The following is an 18,252-nucleotide window of genomic DNA, read 5'->3' on the forward strand; positions in this document are numbered from 1 at the left end:
ATTTTGGTAGTGTGAAATAACTTCAGATATGCACAGTTATGGGTCTAAGAAGGAAAGAATGAATTACCTGGAGTCATCATTGATACTGAGTTTTACAATATATTTTAAACCTAATTCATTTCTAATGAATTCATGTGGCTATGGAATATTGTATATAGGAGCAAAAAATTAGTTGGCTTCATTGGAAACCACATTTAGAAAACTGAACCAGTAAAAAGTCCTTTAATATTCTTTCTAGACAATGTAGCTGGACAGATTAGTGATGGAAAAACAAAGAGACCATACTTGATTATGATCAGAAAATAAAACAAACTGAAAACAAATAAGTATTGATTACTTTTTCACTAAACAGCTATACTTGCTACAAACTATATCATGTGACTAAAATAAGGACATTTTGAATGTTTATTTGCTGAGTTTTAATAATAACATTAAAATGGGTCATACACATAATGTTAGAACCAGCTCAAACAGGATCATAAAAACCTATTGTCAAATGTTTGTGTGAACACTTTTAATTCAGAAATTGGCAAGTGATACAAATCACAGCTTATTTTATTGTTTTGCTGATTATCTAGACATAAGAAAGTGTTGGATAAATTGTTAATAATGCAGATTAAAATTAACAGTATATCATGAACACATTTTTCCTTCCTTCCTCCCTCCCTCCCTGCCTTCCTTCCTTTCTTCCTCCCTTCCTCCCTCCCTCCCTTCCTCCTTCCTCTTTCCTTGTAATAAACATTTTCCTGCATGGAACTGGCCCTAAATATTCCAGTGGGAGAATGTGGGATGGGAATAAACATTTTTAAATACTTTCTATATGCCAGGCACTGTTTTAAGCTCTTTAGATACATTACCTCATTGGATCTGCAAAACAAAAGAACCATCCCAGTTTTTTGGAAGTAAGGATGTTATATGTAGTGAAACTACCCCCTGATTATTTGATGATGATGATGATGAGTGATTGTCATAGTAGACAATCATAGATTTAGGGCCCTAGTAGGTAATCACTTCTAACCCTCTCATGTTGTGTATGATGAAAGTGAGACTTAGAGAGATTAAGTGACTTGCCTAAGGTCATCTAGTAGACGTCTGTGTTCAAAGCTAGGTCTTCCAGAATCCAAGTACACAGCCCTACTCTCTCCATTATACCACAGTGCCTCTAAGTAAGTATGCTCTTTTGGAGAGACTTCATGGCTTTCCAAAATATCTTATTTAATGCCAAATTTCAAAGCAATTTGTAACTCAACTTGCAAACTACTTTTATAAAAACCACTTCATCTACCACTGAAATAGAGTCATTTCTCAAATGAAAAAAGAGCAGCTGATTTTCCTGCAGCCCCATACAGCTTTAGGACAGACAGCAAAGTACTATACCTCAGCCAATGAAAATGCCAAGAGGAGTGTAGGTAGGCAGAATGTCATCCTGCTTGGATGGTTAAATTGCTTGTTGCTTCATTTACTGTTTGGCAAATTGATCCAGATCGCTTTAGTGAAGACATTTCCAGAAATGATGGAAAATTATGGATTATATCAGGAGGAAATATTTTCCTGAACAAAAACAACTGGTATATTTTATCTGGTCTTAACTCAGAGAGAGGGGAAAAAGACTACAATCATTAAACTAAAGAGGAATAGAATAGACCTTTCTCCTTCTATAATAGCTTAGGCAGAAACATTTTATCTTCTCAAACTAATGACACATTTGAAAACCCATAAGCACATATCCACATATATACATATACATCTGCATGTACAGGTATATGTTCCTATGTTGATATTATGTTTTCTATATATGTGCATGTATGCAATTTAGAGGCCATAAAATTCAATTCCCTCATTTCATATGTGAGGAAACTGAGGCATGATGAGGTTTGATGACTTGCTCAGTGTAACATAGCTCTGTTATGTGTCTGATGAAGGATTTAAATGCCAGTCTTCATGGATCTAAGTGGAGCACTCTATTCAGTATGTCATCTACCTCCCTCAAACTTTTCTTTATCCAAAACAGCTTATATTCTGCTAGGGAGATATACAATTAGAAAAAAAAATACAAAAGAATTTCAAGAGGTAAAGTGTGCTATTACCACCATCACCCTTATTCACATATTTACAGGGCTTTAGGGTTTACAAAGTGCCCTGCTATGAAAAACTATTTTGAGGGGTTGGAGTATAGTATGATACATACATACATAAATGCAAAATACTGCATGATAATTTTCTTAGGTGGAAATAAAGTGCTATGGGATCATATGAAATTTGGGGGTGGGGAAAGAGTCTCTTAATTTACCTCTCCCTCAGTTTCATGTTCTCTAGAATAGTATGATATTAATTTGGGTGAAATTATGCTATAAATATACTATACTATAAAATTATCATAAACTCCCTTACCGACATTACAGGGTGGTCACGAAGATTAGGGAGTTTTCATCCGAGTGGTGCACATTTGGAAGAAGACGAGTGTATTGGGTGGTGGAAAGAGCACTCACTGGATTAGAGACCAAAGTTTGAGACAAAAGACTTGAATTCAAATCCTGCCTATGCCACTTTGCTATCTATATTACTTTGGAAAAGTTACTGAAGCTCTCTGGGCCTCCGTTTGTTCCTCTGTGAAATGAGAGAAGCAGAAGATGTGATCTCTAAGATCTCCAACTCCAAATCCTATGATTCGAAGTTAGCATGGCCAGGGTTGAGGGGAAAGAGGAGGAGAGGAGGAGTGTGAGCTGCTGTGGAAGATGCTGCAGTAGTTAAATTAGGCAGAGTAGGAGGCAAAAAAAAAGCACAATCCTGGAAGCTTAGGTTGTGGGCACAAGTCAGTGAGGAACTGAAAGAAAAGGAAAAGCTTTTGTGAAGACCAGTACACTATGGGAATGTGGATGGACTATACATTGCTTCCCTTGTTCATCAATTGAGAGTAATGGCAAGTCGTCACTACTCAGTTGCAAATAGGAACCTCAAATCAGAAATAGAGGAATAAGTTACAAAAACTGGAATAAAATGGAGGCAGGAAGAAAGAGCAAAGAGGAAAAAGAAAAGGAAATAGATGTGGATTTTAATAGTTTTGTCTTCTGTAAGTGCTCTAGGAGGAGAAGAAAGCTGAAAGATGAAAGGAAATGAGAAAATGCATAAATCTTCTGAGAACAGTTTCCTGGGAAGACTTCTTCAAGGGGAGATCTTTTCTGTTTCATTTTTTTAAATTTGAGAATCAGCTTTGGAAATGATAAAGAGATTCATCTAATAGGAAACTATGTAGTTGGAGATTGTGATTATGGAATGCCGCATCCTCTGTGAAGCCTTTCCTAATATATATCTTTTTCCTTCAGTTAGTAATGACCATTTGCCTTTTGGCCGTCACACAGAACTTCATGTCTCTTCTAGAGAATAGCATAGCAGAGTGGAAAGAGCTGAGTTCAAAGCAAGGAAAAGCCCATAATAGTTTTGTGACCTTGGGAAAGTCACAAAACTTGTCATGGCTTTGGACAAATCTCTAAGATTCTAAGTTATAGAGAAGATGCTGACCTGTATGGATGTAGGGAATTTTTGCACTGGAGGTTTCATACTTCATTGAAATGATAGCTTGAGTTCCTATTCCTAAGACACAGCATGTATTAGTTTTTATTCTATTTTTTTTGTGGGTGTTTCATATTCTCCTACAACAGAGTTTTAGTAAGGAAAGACTCTTGCAAACCTCAAGGCAGGGATTCTTAGGCAGTTATTGTGTCCTCAGACACTTACTACGAAATGAAATAATCCTTGGTAAATAATTTATCTTTTAAAAAATTTAAACTTTGTCTGCCTCAGTTTCTTCATCTGTAGAATGGAAGAGATCGAAAGGTATTTGCAAAGTGCTTTGCAAACTTAAATCATTGTTATTTAGTCATCCTGTTGTGTCTGACTCTTCATGACCCTGTAGAACCTACTCTCCAGGCCAAAGATACTGGAGTGGTTTCCCATTTCTTTCTCTAGTGTATTAGACAAACAGAGGTTAAGTGACTTGCCCAGTGTCACACACACAGGGTGTGTCTGAGGCCAAATCTGAACTCAGTTCTTCCTAACTCCAGGCCCAGCACCCTATCCACTGAGCCATCTAGCTGCCCCCTAAATCATTATCTAAATGCTATTATTCTTAGTTCTTATTAATAATAATATTAACAATTAAATCTTAATAATACTAACCCAGGGGCATCTGAACTTTATTATAACAATGTGTTGATTACCCTATTTCTATGTAATTGGTTTTCTTTGTAGTCGTATGTATTTTAAGTATTTAAAACCAGGCTGCCAAAGCAGTCTGTGATACACACAAAAAAGGTTAAGAACTGTTACTTAGAGGAGTTATAATGATGGTGACAGTGTTCTCTACCCCTTGAAATTACTTTTTCTAACTTTGTATTTCTTTTTTTAAGGTCCATGTTGTATCCCTCCAGTGGAATATAAACTGTTTAGGACAAAAGTTCTTTCATTTTTTGCCTTTGCATTCCCAGTGTGGACCACATAGTAGGCACTTAATAAATGCTTGGGGAATTGAGTTATTATGGCTATTATATTAATCAGAGGATGAGTCTTAGTATATGAATTATATCTTATGTCAACTTGGTATTGATTTCAATGCCTCATTCATTATTTCATATGCAGTACTCAGCTGTACATAAAATTTACATTCAGTATTTTAAACACAAAATGTTTAATAAACTCATTCAATTGAACTAAAGAAATTAAATGCGAAAAGAGAAAAAATAAAATTTCTAAATACATGCTCCTCATCACCAAGAAAACCAAAGGAAAAAAAAATCTTATCTCTATCAAGGGAGGGGGAATATGTTGCTGTGAAAGGAAGCATTGCCTCATTGAAGGGAGGAAGGAATGTTTGTGCCCTCCTTTCCCCCTGACTTCTTTGCCATCAAATGTAAAGAGAAGTCCCCAAGTCTACAGGGCGATTGGTAACTCAGTCTCCATTGATCACCAGCACCAGTTAGTATTATACATATTTTACTGGAATAAGTGAAACCAAAGACCAAATTAAAGAGCAAATTAGTTGTTCACAAGAAGAAAGGACATTGGTAGCCTTACCAGATTTAAAGTGGTAAAATGTAAAAAATTTAAAAACTAAAATAAAAATTATAATTAATGGAAAAGATCTTTAAGTTTCACTATCAAGATCAAGAAATTATCTGCAGAAAGGGGAAAAGATGTAGGTTAGTGTTCAACTTCCAATCAAAGGACAGGAAAGCAAATTATTTTATAGCAAGGCACCCAGCTTCAGAAGTAGGTACCATAATCAAATTGTTGAAGGGACAGAAGGGCTTTTGAATTTTATGATCTCACCATTTAGTTATACAAAACTTTTGAGAAGTTGGTTGAACATTCTTTGTGTTGTGTAGGAAGGAGATTCAGTATGTGGAATTGAAGGTTATTGGATAAGGATCTCACATTTACAATACTAATAGTTATATTAATGTTCATAGATATTCTAAGAATTATGATTCTTGGCATACTGCCCCCTTTCTTACCATTCTGCCACCTTCATTGCAAAAAAAGATGGAGACTACACAAGACAGTGAATTTTTATGATTTTTTTTTGTTTTGTGAATTTCTATGTATTAAAAAAAAGTCATAGGGATGAGCATCACTCCACTTAGCTAGACGGGTTCTCAGACAACAGACATAACATATTGCCTGGACTCTTCTCAAAGCCTTTCCAGAATGGAAGAATGTGCCAGACTTTATGCTCCACTGGCATAGAGAGGAAAAATCAGACTACCCTCCACTCAATGGTGAGGCATTGCATTGTGGTGTTCCCTTTTTTGAGCATTTGCAGGAAACTTGGTATAAGGCCTTAAGCCAGATGATCCAGAAATTTAAAATGAAACTGAGAAGGGGGAGAGAAAAGTATAATAGAGAAATGTACACACATACATGCATCTGTTTATATACATATGTACATGCATATATAATAAATCTATTAAAATCTCAAAAACAAAAATTTTATTCTTCAATGACAGTTGAATCACCATATTTATATTTTAAAATTTCTTTCCCTTATGTGCTACATAAGGGGAAATATTACTAAAGAAAACTGAGATAGGTATAGCAACTATTATAAACTAAGTATGTGTGGAGGAAAGCTAAACTGAGGTGGCAAAGTTTTGAAAGCATCAAATTATTAAGACTGAAGATATCTGAAAGAGTAGAAGCTGCCAAATGATTGGAAATAATAGTTTTACTAAAAAAAAGTGATGGATAGATAATATTTATTGACTAAAACCCCACTCTTTTCATCTTTAGTAAATTTCTATGAAAATAAGCTATACCTCTTTAAAGAAAATATGGCAAAATGCCATACAGTTTTCATGAGCAATGTCCTATAGCTGACTAGATTTTATAGTCACATAATTGAACAAAAGCTTCAGAGAATACAGTATCTTGCTGTGTATGTTCTTTTAATTATCAACAAAATAAAACAATCAATTTGATTCATTAAGCAAGTTAGCAAGTATTTATTAAGTCCCTACTGTGTGCCAAACACTGTGCTAAGTAATAGAGATGCAAAGAAAAGCAAAAAGATCCTCTTCCCTCAAGCAGTTCACAGTCGAATGTGGAATTCAACACTCAAACAACTATCTACAAGATATATAGAGCAGAGGGAGGAGCCAAGATGGCAGCACAGAAGCAGGAAGACTCCCTGCACTCCCCCCATAACCACCTCAAATACCTATAAAAACATTAGAGCTACAGAACCCACAAAGTAACAGAGAGAAACAAACCTCCCACTGAAGACAGCCCAGCATGCCGGCAGGAAGGGTCCACTATAGTACACTAAGAGCAGAGCCCAGCCCCGTGTGAGCCCAAGGTTATAGATTCCAGGATGGTCTGACCAGCCATGGCTGGAGGGACATTGGGAGAGTGGATCACAAGCAGCTGTGGTGGTTTCCAGAATTATCAACACATAAATGCCAAAGATAAAGTGAGAGGTCAGTGGACTTTGGGAACAGGGGGTCCGGGAGTGTGGTCCGGCCTCTGCCCCCAGAGTAAGAAGTGGCTGAGGTGTGGTAGCCGCTGCCTTGTGGCTGATTCATAACTTCTCAGTGGTAATTGTTCTTTCTTTAGCCTGCTTGGATCTGGATTGCTGTCTAGGATGGAAGTCCTGGGGTTTGTAACCAGGTGCTAGAGCATGTGGAGGCTTCAGAGAGGGAAGCCAACTAATAACTCCAGAAGCTGTGAAAACCCCAGCAATTTGGGACAAAGCTCTCCTCTCTGGAAGCAGAGTTCTACTGTGGCAAAAAGCTCAAAAGTCAAGTAAGTGAGTGGCAACATGATTAAGCAAAGGAAGCAAAGCAAGCACGGCAATCTGACCTTGGATTAATTTTTTGGGGACAAAAAGGGTCAAAACATAGAACAGGAGGAAGAAAACAAAGTCAGAACTCCTGCACCAAAAGCTTCCAAGAAAAATATGAACTGGTTACAGTCCATACAGGAGTTTAAGAAGGATTTTGAAAACCAAATAAGAGAAGTAGAGGAAAAATTGGGAAGAGAAATGAGAATGATGCAAGAAAATAAAGAAAAAAGAGTCAACAACCTGACTGAAGAAAATAACACCTTGTCTATATAAACCTTGGCAAGTCATTTCATATCTCAAGTACTTTAATTATATCTATCTGGCCAAATTGCTTCGTTTTACTGTTGGAGAAATTCATGTCCCTTGTATCTCTAACATTTTGCATTTCTATTCTTAAATGCCTAGCTCCTTTAAATCACATGCAGCAAATGTTTATTAAGTACTACTATGATTTTATAATTAAACTCTCTCTACTACATAAAATCCTCTTATTGATTCTAAATTTAGTAATAAATAAAGAAAATATTAATAAAATACTTAATTACCTTCCTATCACTAGGGAAGCAAATGTTTTTTAGACTTGTATCTTGCATCATTTGGAGATGCAATGTTGTTCAGATGTTATATAATTATAATTATATATAATATAGGTCTATCTATGTACACACATATCCCAAAACTAAAAAAAGACAACAAACAATTTTTCTACTAATTAAATTACATTTTGATCACACATCTGTAGCCCTCTGTAGACATTTAGTATTAGGAGCTCTTTAAAAGTAGTTTTAGAATTCAATACCTAATGGAACACAAGTATCTTGATACAAGTTTGAAGTTAGTTTCTACCTCAAAATATCGTGTTCTTAAACACTTACTTTGGTAAATACATATTTGTTGTTTAGTTGTTTCGGTCATGTCTGACTCTTTATGATACCATTTGGGGTTTTCTTGACAAAGGCACTAGAGTGGTTTGCCATTTCTTTCTCCATCTCATTTTATAGATGGGAAAACTGAGGCCAAGTGGGTTAAGTGATATGCCCACGGTCACACAGCTAGTAAGGGTCTGAGGCCACATTTGAACTCAGGAAGATGAGACTTTGTAAAATCAATCATGAACATGAAGTTCTCCTGAGGACTGCTGCTGTGAATAACTTTAAGAATCTAATCTCATAGTATAGGGAACTCTCTATTCAGCAAAAAAACGAAAATAAATAAATAAATGAAATAAATAAAGCAAAACTTTCAAGAAATTAAAGCCCAACATTTATAACAATATATCATAACTTATTACTAACATGACCATATAGTCTTAAACATCCTCCCCTAGGTCACAGTAAATCACAATCTCATCAGTCAATACAGAGTACCCAAGTAAAGTCTTTTCTCATCTTAACTAGAAACTAATTTCCAATCATCCTTAAGCAAACTATCTTTAAGGGATAGCAGAAAGTAGAAACACCATCCACTCCAGTAAAGTCCTCTTTCATCTTGACTCAAAACTGGCTTCCAAACCCCATGGCTCTTCCTTCACGGATTTACTGATCCCAGCTCTTGCCTGGATTCACATGTAGGCAGCTCTCTTCTCAGGTTCTATACCTCAGCTCATGGGGACAACTCTAGTCCAAGCCCTTTGCAGCTTCTGTTTATAGGAAAACAAAGCTTAACAGGGCTACAACAATATTTACGCACATTAAGCTTAACAGCACTATAGCACTATTTACACACATTGTCAGCACTATCATTTCACTTCACTTTGTGTCTGACAAAGTAACACAAATAAACAGACAAGACTTCTGTCTGAGAAATTAAACACAAATGAATAGTAAAGTCCCAAGACTTCTATAACAACAGTAAAGTCCTTGTTCAACAGACAGAATGCTTTGCTCTGACAAAGTAAGAACAACAGAGTGCGGACATCACAGAGTGCCAACATCACAAACCTTCTCTTAGCTCTGCTCACTCCCAGCTCTGCTCGAGCTTTTCTTTGCTCTGCTCCTATTAGCCCTATTAAGGGCAAGAAAGGTCTTCAAATTCCCTTAGGCTTATTAAGGGCAGCACAAGGTATACTGTTTCCAACAGTTTACAAATAATCATGCCATTTGATTTCATTTGGTCCTCACAGCTGTCCCACAAAGTAGTACTATTATGTTTCCCACTTTATAGTTGAGGAAATAGAGACAGAGGTTACTTACTCAGGGTGACACAGCTAGTAAGTCTTTGAGGCTGAATTTGGACTCAAGTTTTCTGAACTCCAGGTCCATAAGTATTTTTGCTGTCACCTAGATGCCCTTGAAGAAGGGTAGATAGAGGAGACTCTATAGATAGCTATTCCTATTTCCCTGAGAATGAAATCAAGAGAGATCCATGTGGACACTGATAACCTACATGGGGAAAATATCACACATACCCTTTAATACACAATATGTATATGTACTAAAGTCTGTATATGTATGTACCATTAACATTAATTATTAAAAACATAAAATTATTAAAAACATTAACACATACCCTTTAATACACAATATGTATATGTACTAAAGTCTGTATATGTATGTACCATTAACATTAATTATTAAAAACATAAAATTATTAAAAACATTAACACATACCCTTTAATACATAATATGTATGTGTATTAAAGTCTGTATATGTATGTACCATTAACATTTTGGAAATTACTTAATATATCACTTATACACACATACACATACATTTAAAATGCTTTTCAGTTATGGAATATAATTAGAAATATGAGACAGTCTTTTTGTTTTGTTTTTTCCATTTCCTATATCTCTGAATATCCCTACAAGTTGCTAGTCTGGACATATAAAAATAACTAAAAGAGATTCCTTTGTTCAAATTACACCAGTGTTGTTGTATTTATTCCTCTCTCCCCCTCAATTTTCTTACAATGAAAATCAATAATGTCACACTTAAATAGGAACAGGGTCACTTAACCTGCGGGCATATTGACTTAGTTTTGAAACATAATATCTGCCTTATTGTATTTTTATTTATTTTGTTAAACATTTCCCAATATGTTTTAATCTGCCAATCTTTGGAGCATTATGGGAGATATGAATCCTATGAGCTGCATGATTAACACCTCTGATGTAAATAATTTTGTGAAATTGCTAAGAAGATAAAGGAAGTATGTCCTTCCCTGTTCTCTTGATTATGGCTCTGTAACACCATAAAAAATCAAACAAAATCATTTTTAAACTTAAACATTAAATTTAAATCAGTTGTTTTCTGCCAGTTAAGCAAAAATTCTTGTAATTTTATTGAATACATATTTTTTAAAGTGCATTTCTATGGTTTTTAGACATTCAAAGCCTATGGAAGAACAATTTCTTTAAAGCTAATACTTCATCCATTTTTGTAACCATCTAGTGATCATCTTGTTAATAATTCATTTGTTAAAATGTGTTTTCCTTTTTGCCTGTACACATATTAGATACTTTTTGACTTATCAAATCAAGATAGAAGAAACTGCAGAAATCATATAGAAATTAAGGTTAGGCGTTGAGCTGTACATAGAGTCAAATAGATCAAGACCAGGCTTCTTCCCTCCATGTTTAATGTTACCTCCTCTTCAAATAATGGAGATGGACTTAGCTTAGTTGTATCTCCTTCCAAATTTTCTCACACTCCTTCCTCTGATTTTGTGATCAGGAAATGAAAAAAAAAAGATTAACTTACAACAGATGGAATAGGGAACAGAGAGCATCAGACTCAAATAGCAGTCCTTGGAAGGCTAGATGGGCAGATTGTGAAAAACTGGGAAACAATGATCAAGACTGCCAAGTAGCAAGCCACCAATCAGTCACAATCAATTAATTGTCAAACCAATGTACTATGCAGATTTCTCATTGACCCTCCTTAATTTTGCAATTTACAAGCATATCCTCATCAGTGAGTATACATAAAGTACTTTAAATTCCTCAAAAACTGCTATCTGCATAATGTGTTATTATTAGTAACAGTACTATTAACTTATAGTACACTACTCTTACTACTACTAGACCCCATGAAATTATTATGATCTTTCATGCCCCACATTTTTTTCCCTTCATCACTTCCCACACCTTATCTTTCTTTTGTCAACCTGTCCGTATTCTGATCTAGGGCTAACAAGGAAGGAAAACTGTAATAATAGTTGAAAGTAAACAGAACTCTTATTTACTCTATAGCTGACAAGGTGCTAATTATTTCTTATTATCCTAAATGAACCAGTTTATGTTCAACTGTGAGATTTATATATTTATGGAAAGGAGGATGAAATCGAGTGTTTAGGTTTTAAAAGTATTCTGTGAAGCTACAAGTAGAATGGGAGAATACAAGTAGGATCATAGAATCATAGACTTGGAGCTGTCTGGGTCCTAAGAGGTCATACAGACCAATTCTTTCAATTTAGAGCTTAGAGAATTAGGGTTTGTAGAGTTTAAGTGATCTGTGCAAAAATGTGGTACAATGGATCGAGTACTGGGTCTGGAGTCAGGAAGACTTGAGTTCAAATCTTGTCTCAGACATTTGCTGGCTGGGCAACGCATGCATCCTGTGTTTGCCTCAATTGCCTTATATGTAAAATGGGGATAATAATAGTACCTTTCTCCCAGGGTTGCTGTGAGACTCAAATGAGATAATGTCAGCTAGTACCTGACATGCAGTAAATATCATATAAATGTTATTTATTAGGTATTAAATACTTCAAAGCCATTCATATAGAAAAGGCTGGTTTCAAATTTAAGTCATCCCATTCCAGATCCAGTGTTCTGTTGGAGAACAGCATTTTACCAGTGAATCTACCTGTCAGTATCTGAATCTGTGTGCTGAAATCTGAGGGTAGGAAAACAAAGAATGAAGCAGTTCCTACCCTCAAGGAGTGTGTTAAAATAAGGACTTTTTCCATTACCTTTGCTGAATGGTACTCATAACTTTTCAACTAGACCTCAATAATATCAATATGGTAGGGAACAGAGTTTCTATACTAGGAAATGGAACAGAAATCTGCTTCTTTGACTACTTAGTTTTATATATGAACTCACTGAAGAAAATATCAACAATATATGTGTGAGAGTTTAAATTAGGTGATCATTTAAAAGGCTATTTCCTTGCTTTCTCCTATTCTGGGGTATTTCTCCTTTTCAATGCCCAGTAAACTTTGGTATTCTTCCTCTTGTCTGGTTCCCCACTTATTGGGACTCCCCGAAATGCAGTGAACATGGGGGCAGGGTGTACAACAGACAAAGCCGATTAGATTATTTTGTCCTGTCATAAAATAAGGCTTATCTTTTTCTACAGAATTAGCTCAATTATCCCAGAGAGGAAAACAAGGGTTTATTAAGCACCTTTTTTATGCCAGGAACTGTGCTATAAACACTAAGGAGGCAAAAAAAGTTAAGAATACATCTTTTTTCAAGGAGGTTGCATTCTAATGGGGGAAATCACATGCATATGAACTGTATACAGGATAAGTTGGAAATAATTAACAGAGGGAAGAAACTAGAATTAATGGGGATGAGAAAGGCTTACTTTAAAAGGTGAAATTTAACTGGGACTTGAAGAAAGCCAGAGAAGCCAGGAGGTGGAGGTGAGAACAGAGAGGATTCCAGACATGGAGGACATTCAGTGGAAATGCCAAAGGTCAGGAAATGGAAGGCACAAAATGAAGACACTCTTTGTAAAGTGTAAAAAGACTGGAAATGTTTTGGGAGGAAGACAGGATTTAAAGGGTTTGAAAACCAAACAAATGGTTTTATATGTGGTCCTTGAGGTGACAGGAAGCCATTGGAGTTTATTAAGTGGTGACAGTGACATGGTCAGACCTGTTCTTCAGGAAAATTACTTGGAATATCAAATTGCCTAAATAACCACTAATTTCTCTATTTCCTTTGGCATTTGTACATGGTTTTAGTGATAATGGAAAAACTTTTGTTCTCAAAAAACTTTTCTGTCCAGTAAAATTCCTAGTGGCCAATTAGTTATTATATTAAATTTAACTCTAAGTAAAGCATAATTCATCCAGAACCTTTAGGAAAATGAGTCAGTTTAGACAGCACCATTTTCTGGATAGTTGAAGGTTTGCACACCAGATGATAAAATGATGTTAACCATTTTGGGTGATATGTTTCTAAAATGTTTTACATCCTTCCTTGCCTTCTAAACAGAGTGTACTGAACATAACTTATACTATTATTTATCACTCAAGGTCATTACTGCACTATAATAATGTAGTATTACTATTTATTATTGTAATGTTCTGAGATATCCTCAGCAGGTATCCAGGTAAGTAAAGCTATTTGGCTTTATCATACTAAATGGTTCCAGATTTTGGTCCATATCTGCTCTTTATAATTGTTATAATATTCTGTTTTGTGCTGTGGTGTCCAAAATACCCTGCTTCTAAAAGTGGCATGCCTACCATCTCTTATTTTATGGTAAAATCATGAATCCATTTTTTAGAGCTTAGTTAACCTCAGATATGCATATCACATATAGCACTAAGCTGTGCACAATAGAAAATGTGACTTCACAGTACTCATTTGGATAAAAACCCTTCATTTCTGCTAATTTCTTCACTTTCTTATTTGGTTTATTTCTGCTCTCCTATCCTTAAATTATTCCCTTAATATTCTAAGAACCTACTGTGTTCTAAATTTCCATATAACACAAAGAATGTGTGATTTCATCACTTTTTGGAACTTATCATGTGGGAACTCCCTCCAGGCCCTCATTTTAGCAAGAAAATCCTTGTATACCATTTCCCTCCATAATAAATTTGCTTGCTCATTCAATATAGCAACTATACCAAAGATTTTCATCCAATCTTAAACTTCCAATGATATCTCTTCCCCCATCACTCTTAGATAAGGATCTTGCCTCATACTTGTACAAAAAAATGGGACTATTCACAAATGAGTTCTCCTTTCCACCTTTCTTTTCTTTTTACATCACTCAAAAATCTTCCTATATGGTTTCCTCCTTCACTCTGTGTCACATGTCACACCCTTCTCCTTGCCAAGTCAAGCCCTTCTCTGTATATCCTTGATTCCATTCCCTCCCACCTTCTCTCAGAGATTCATTTCTCTCTGTATTCCTCTCTCTCTCTTCTCTTTCCTCCTTCTTCCTCTCCCTCCCTTCATCTCTATCTATTGGTTCATTTTTTGCTGCCTATAAATATGCTTATGTCAATCCCATTCTTAAAAAATCTTAATTTGATTTTTACCATTCCCCCCACCTATCAAGCAATATCTTTCTCCTCCCCTTGCTTAAACTCCTTGAGAATGCTATCTTTACTAGGTGTCTCCACTTCCTGTTCTCTCACTCATTTGTAAATCTGCATTCTGGCTATCCAGCCTCATAATTCAACTGAAAGGGATCCTTCAAAAATCACCATTTTTCCCTTAATTGCCAGACCTAATGTCTCTTTTCCAGTCTTTTTTTTTAATGTCTCTCACTTTTTCATGTTTTATTTATTTGTTTATTTTGCTTTTTGGAGGGGGGAGAGAAGGGCAATTGGAGTTAAGTGACTTCCCCAAGGTTACATGGCTGGTTAAGTGTTATGTGTCTGGGGCCAGATTTGAACTCAGGACCTCATGACTCCAGGGTTGGTGCTCTATTCACTCACTACCTAGCCACCCCTCTTTTCCAGTCTTTACCATTGTTGACCTTTCTGTAGGCTTGGGCACTGCTGAATCTTCCTTTCAGGTCACACTCAGTAACTGTAGATTCCCCAAACTGCCTCCCACTATTGGCTTCATCCTGTGACTTTTCCCCCTCTCTTCTATCTAACATGATGATCTTGTCTGCTTCCATTTGTTTAATTGTCATCCCTCTGGAGATGACTCCAAATCTAAATGCACAGTCCTAATTTTTCTCTGCAACTTTATTCTGGCAACACCAGGTATATTTTGCAGATCTCAAATTGTGACTTATAATCATTTTAAACTCAATATATTTGAAATAGAACTCATTGTCTTTCTCCCAGTTTCCCTCTTCCAAACTTTATTTGCCTTTTTTTTGTTTTTTTGCTTTGGCGTTAAGTGACTTGCCCAAGGTCACATGGCTAGTTTTTGTGTTAAGTGTCTGAGGCTGGATTTGAACTCAGGTCCTCCTGACTCCAGGGCCTGTGCTCTATTCACTGCACCACCTAGCAACCCCCCAACTTTCTCTCTTTGTCCATGGTACTACTGTTCTCCCAATCACTCAAGCTCCCCAATTTGGTGTCATCCTCAAATCTTCACATCATACTCACATCATATATTAACCATATTTTCAAATATTGCCATTTTAACCTTTGATATTGCTTGTATATGTTAGCTTTTCCCCACTAACACAGCCCTCAGTACCTCTCACCTAGGCTATTACAATAGCTTTCTTATTGATTTTTCTGTCTGTATGTCATCAATCATTATTATGTATCTATATTTTTGTGGCAGTTACTATCCGTCATTAATGAGATAGTATGATATGGTGAATGGAGAACTGGACATAGTCTCAGAAAGAGATTGTTTCAAATACTATCTCTAAAACACACTCACTGTGTGACCTTGGTCAAGTCATTTACAATGATCTCTCAGTGTCTCAGGCAACTCTCTAAAACTATAAATTTCAGAGGAAGTGAAAAAGGACCTCAATAGAGGAAGTTTCTTACCAGCACCTCTTTAGTCCTATGAAACTGTCAGTTGGCCTCCTATTTGTTCAGAAAGCAACTGAGTTTTTGGTGCCTTTAAACAGAATAAAAAGAATAGAGGGGAAAACTTGGTACATTTGTACTGATTTGAATGAAGTGCCATTCCTGTGGAATGGAGGGGAACAGTATCCAATATTTTATTGTTGTTCAGTCACTGAAGTTATGTCCAGTTCTTCATCACCCCATTTTTTTTGGTAAAAGTACTGGAGTGGTTGACTATTTCCTTCTCCAGCTCATTTTACAGATGAGGAATTGAGGCAAAAAGGGCTAAGTGACTTGCCCAGGGTCACACAGCTTGTAAGTATCTGAGGCCAGATTTGAACTTAGGAATATTAGTCCTCCTGACTCCATCCACTCTATCTACTGCACCACCTAGTTGCCCATGATACATAATACACATCTGCACAATCACAATTCTAAGAACAGTCATCAGAGACATGGTTTCCCCTCACTTTTTTTTTGCTTTTTTTTTTTGGAGGGCAATTGGGGTTAAGTGATCTCACTTTTTTGGAAAAGAATTAGTCACCTTAGATTTTCATGATGATTGTGGCTGTAGACCTAAAGACAGACATAGGAAGTCAATCAAGAAAGAGAGATGCCTCGAGAGAGCACTGATTTAACATTGTCAGAGAAAGAGGTAGAAGAGAGAAAAAGGGAGAGAGAGTAATCGTTCTGAATATTGGTATCCTTCACTTGGCAATTAGCATTATCATAGTCTCTGCTTATGATTATTACAGTTGAGAGTTTCAGGCAGCCTTCAGTGAATGCTTTGCTTGAAAGTAGCTTTCTAATATTCTTTGACTGTATTCAACTACGTATAGCATCTATTTATCAAAGTAATTACATTTATCAGATAAATATCATTAGTATTTTTAAACAAACTTGACTTACCACATAATCTCTTTTAAATGGCATTTGAAAATACTTCCTATATATAATGAATTGAGTTTAAAATTTTTAAAAATTATTTTTTGTATTTTCTCAAATGCATTAAAAGGGGACTACATGGGTAACCTCATTCAAGTCATTTATATTTAATGTACAGTCCTGTCTGATTTCATTGCCTCATTGTGGTAAAGAAATGACCCTGGGCTCTTAAAGGACAGTCTATCATACCACATTTGGAAAGTCTGAAAATCTGGCCAAGTGGCAGACTGTCTTTATCTTCCAAAAATTGGCCTAAACTTGGAAAAGCTCATTAGCACAATGTTGCACAAAAGGTGATAATAGTTGTTGCTGGGGTTTTTTGGCCTTATAAACCAATACAAACAACCTGCTAAGGCTTATAGGAGTTGTAGTCTGCATTTGTAGATGATGTAGATAGTCACAGATCTTTTCAGAGAACTGAAGACAAAAGAGATCTCATATAATTTCAATAATCTGGTCTACCTTCCTTTAACATATATATATATATATATATATATATATATGAATGGAAAGTAGAAGCATTAGAGCTAATTTCTTATAGTGCAGAGTAATAAAAAGTTGCTGTGTAAATTTTTTTCCCCAAATACCTTATTGTCATTCAGAATGTCAGTAATTATAATGATCTTCCTTCAGGAGAATTCATCATTTCCTATAGGTATAACTGACCTTATGCAATTCTACTTCTATTTTCCCTTATTCACATCATATTGACTTAGTATTCCATCTTCATTTAAGTCTATGGTTTGTCTGTTTGTTTTTTTCTCAGATAAACATTTTCCATTCTGAGCAAACCAGACATGATAGGTCATGGCTCAAGGTACAATCCTCAAACTTGCCATTATAGATTATTTTGCAGGTTAAATATCTAGAACCAAAAGGGTAACAAGCTGTGCTTCTTCTTTCACACTGGCACTCTCTAATTTGTACTATGACAAATGTTTTCACAGCATTGGTGAGGTTTCCTTGTTAATCTTAACTGAGTCTCCCAGCAACAGACTAAGGGGACTGAAGTTCTTCCTCTGAAGGTACTTTTTGTTTTTGTTTTTTTTTTTGTTGTTTTGTTTTGTTAATTTTGGATAGCACCCTTATAAGGGGTATTATTTTTGGTGAAAACAATAGTCACCCAAATCTTATTCAGTTGAAAATTTGTGAATGGTACAAAGTGAGTAACTGGGCTGCTTCAAAAAGGAAGCATGTTTCTATGTTTTATAAAATCAAATCACTAATTTCTGCATCACTATTTTAAACTAAATGTAAAATGCTAACCTTTGTGTTCAGACAATTTTTAGAAACA

The sequence above is a fragment of the Petaurus breviceps genome, unplaced genomic scaffold (assembly GCF_028583685.1).
Source record: "Petaurus breviceps papuanus isolate PSGF00001 unplaced genomic scaffold, PetGlider_PUasm1.0 90723, whole genome shotgun sequence".
Classification (NCBI taxonomy): Eukaryota; Metazoa; Chordata; class Mammalia; order Diprotodontia; family Petauridae; genus Petaurus; species Petaurus breviceps.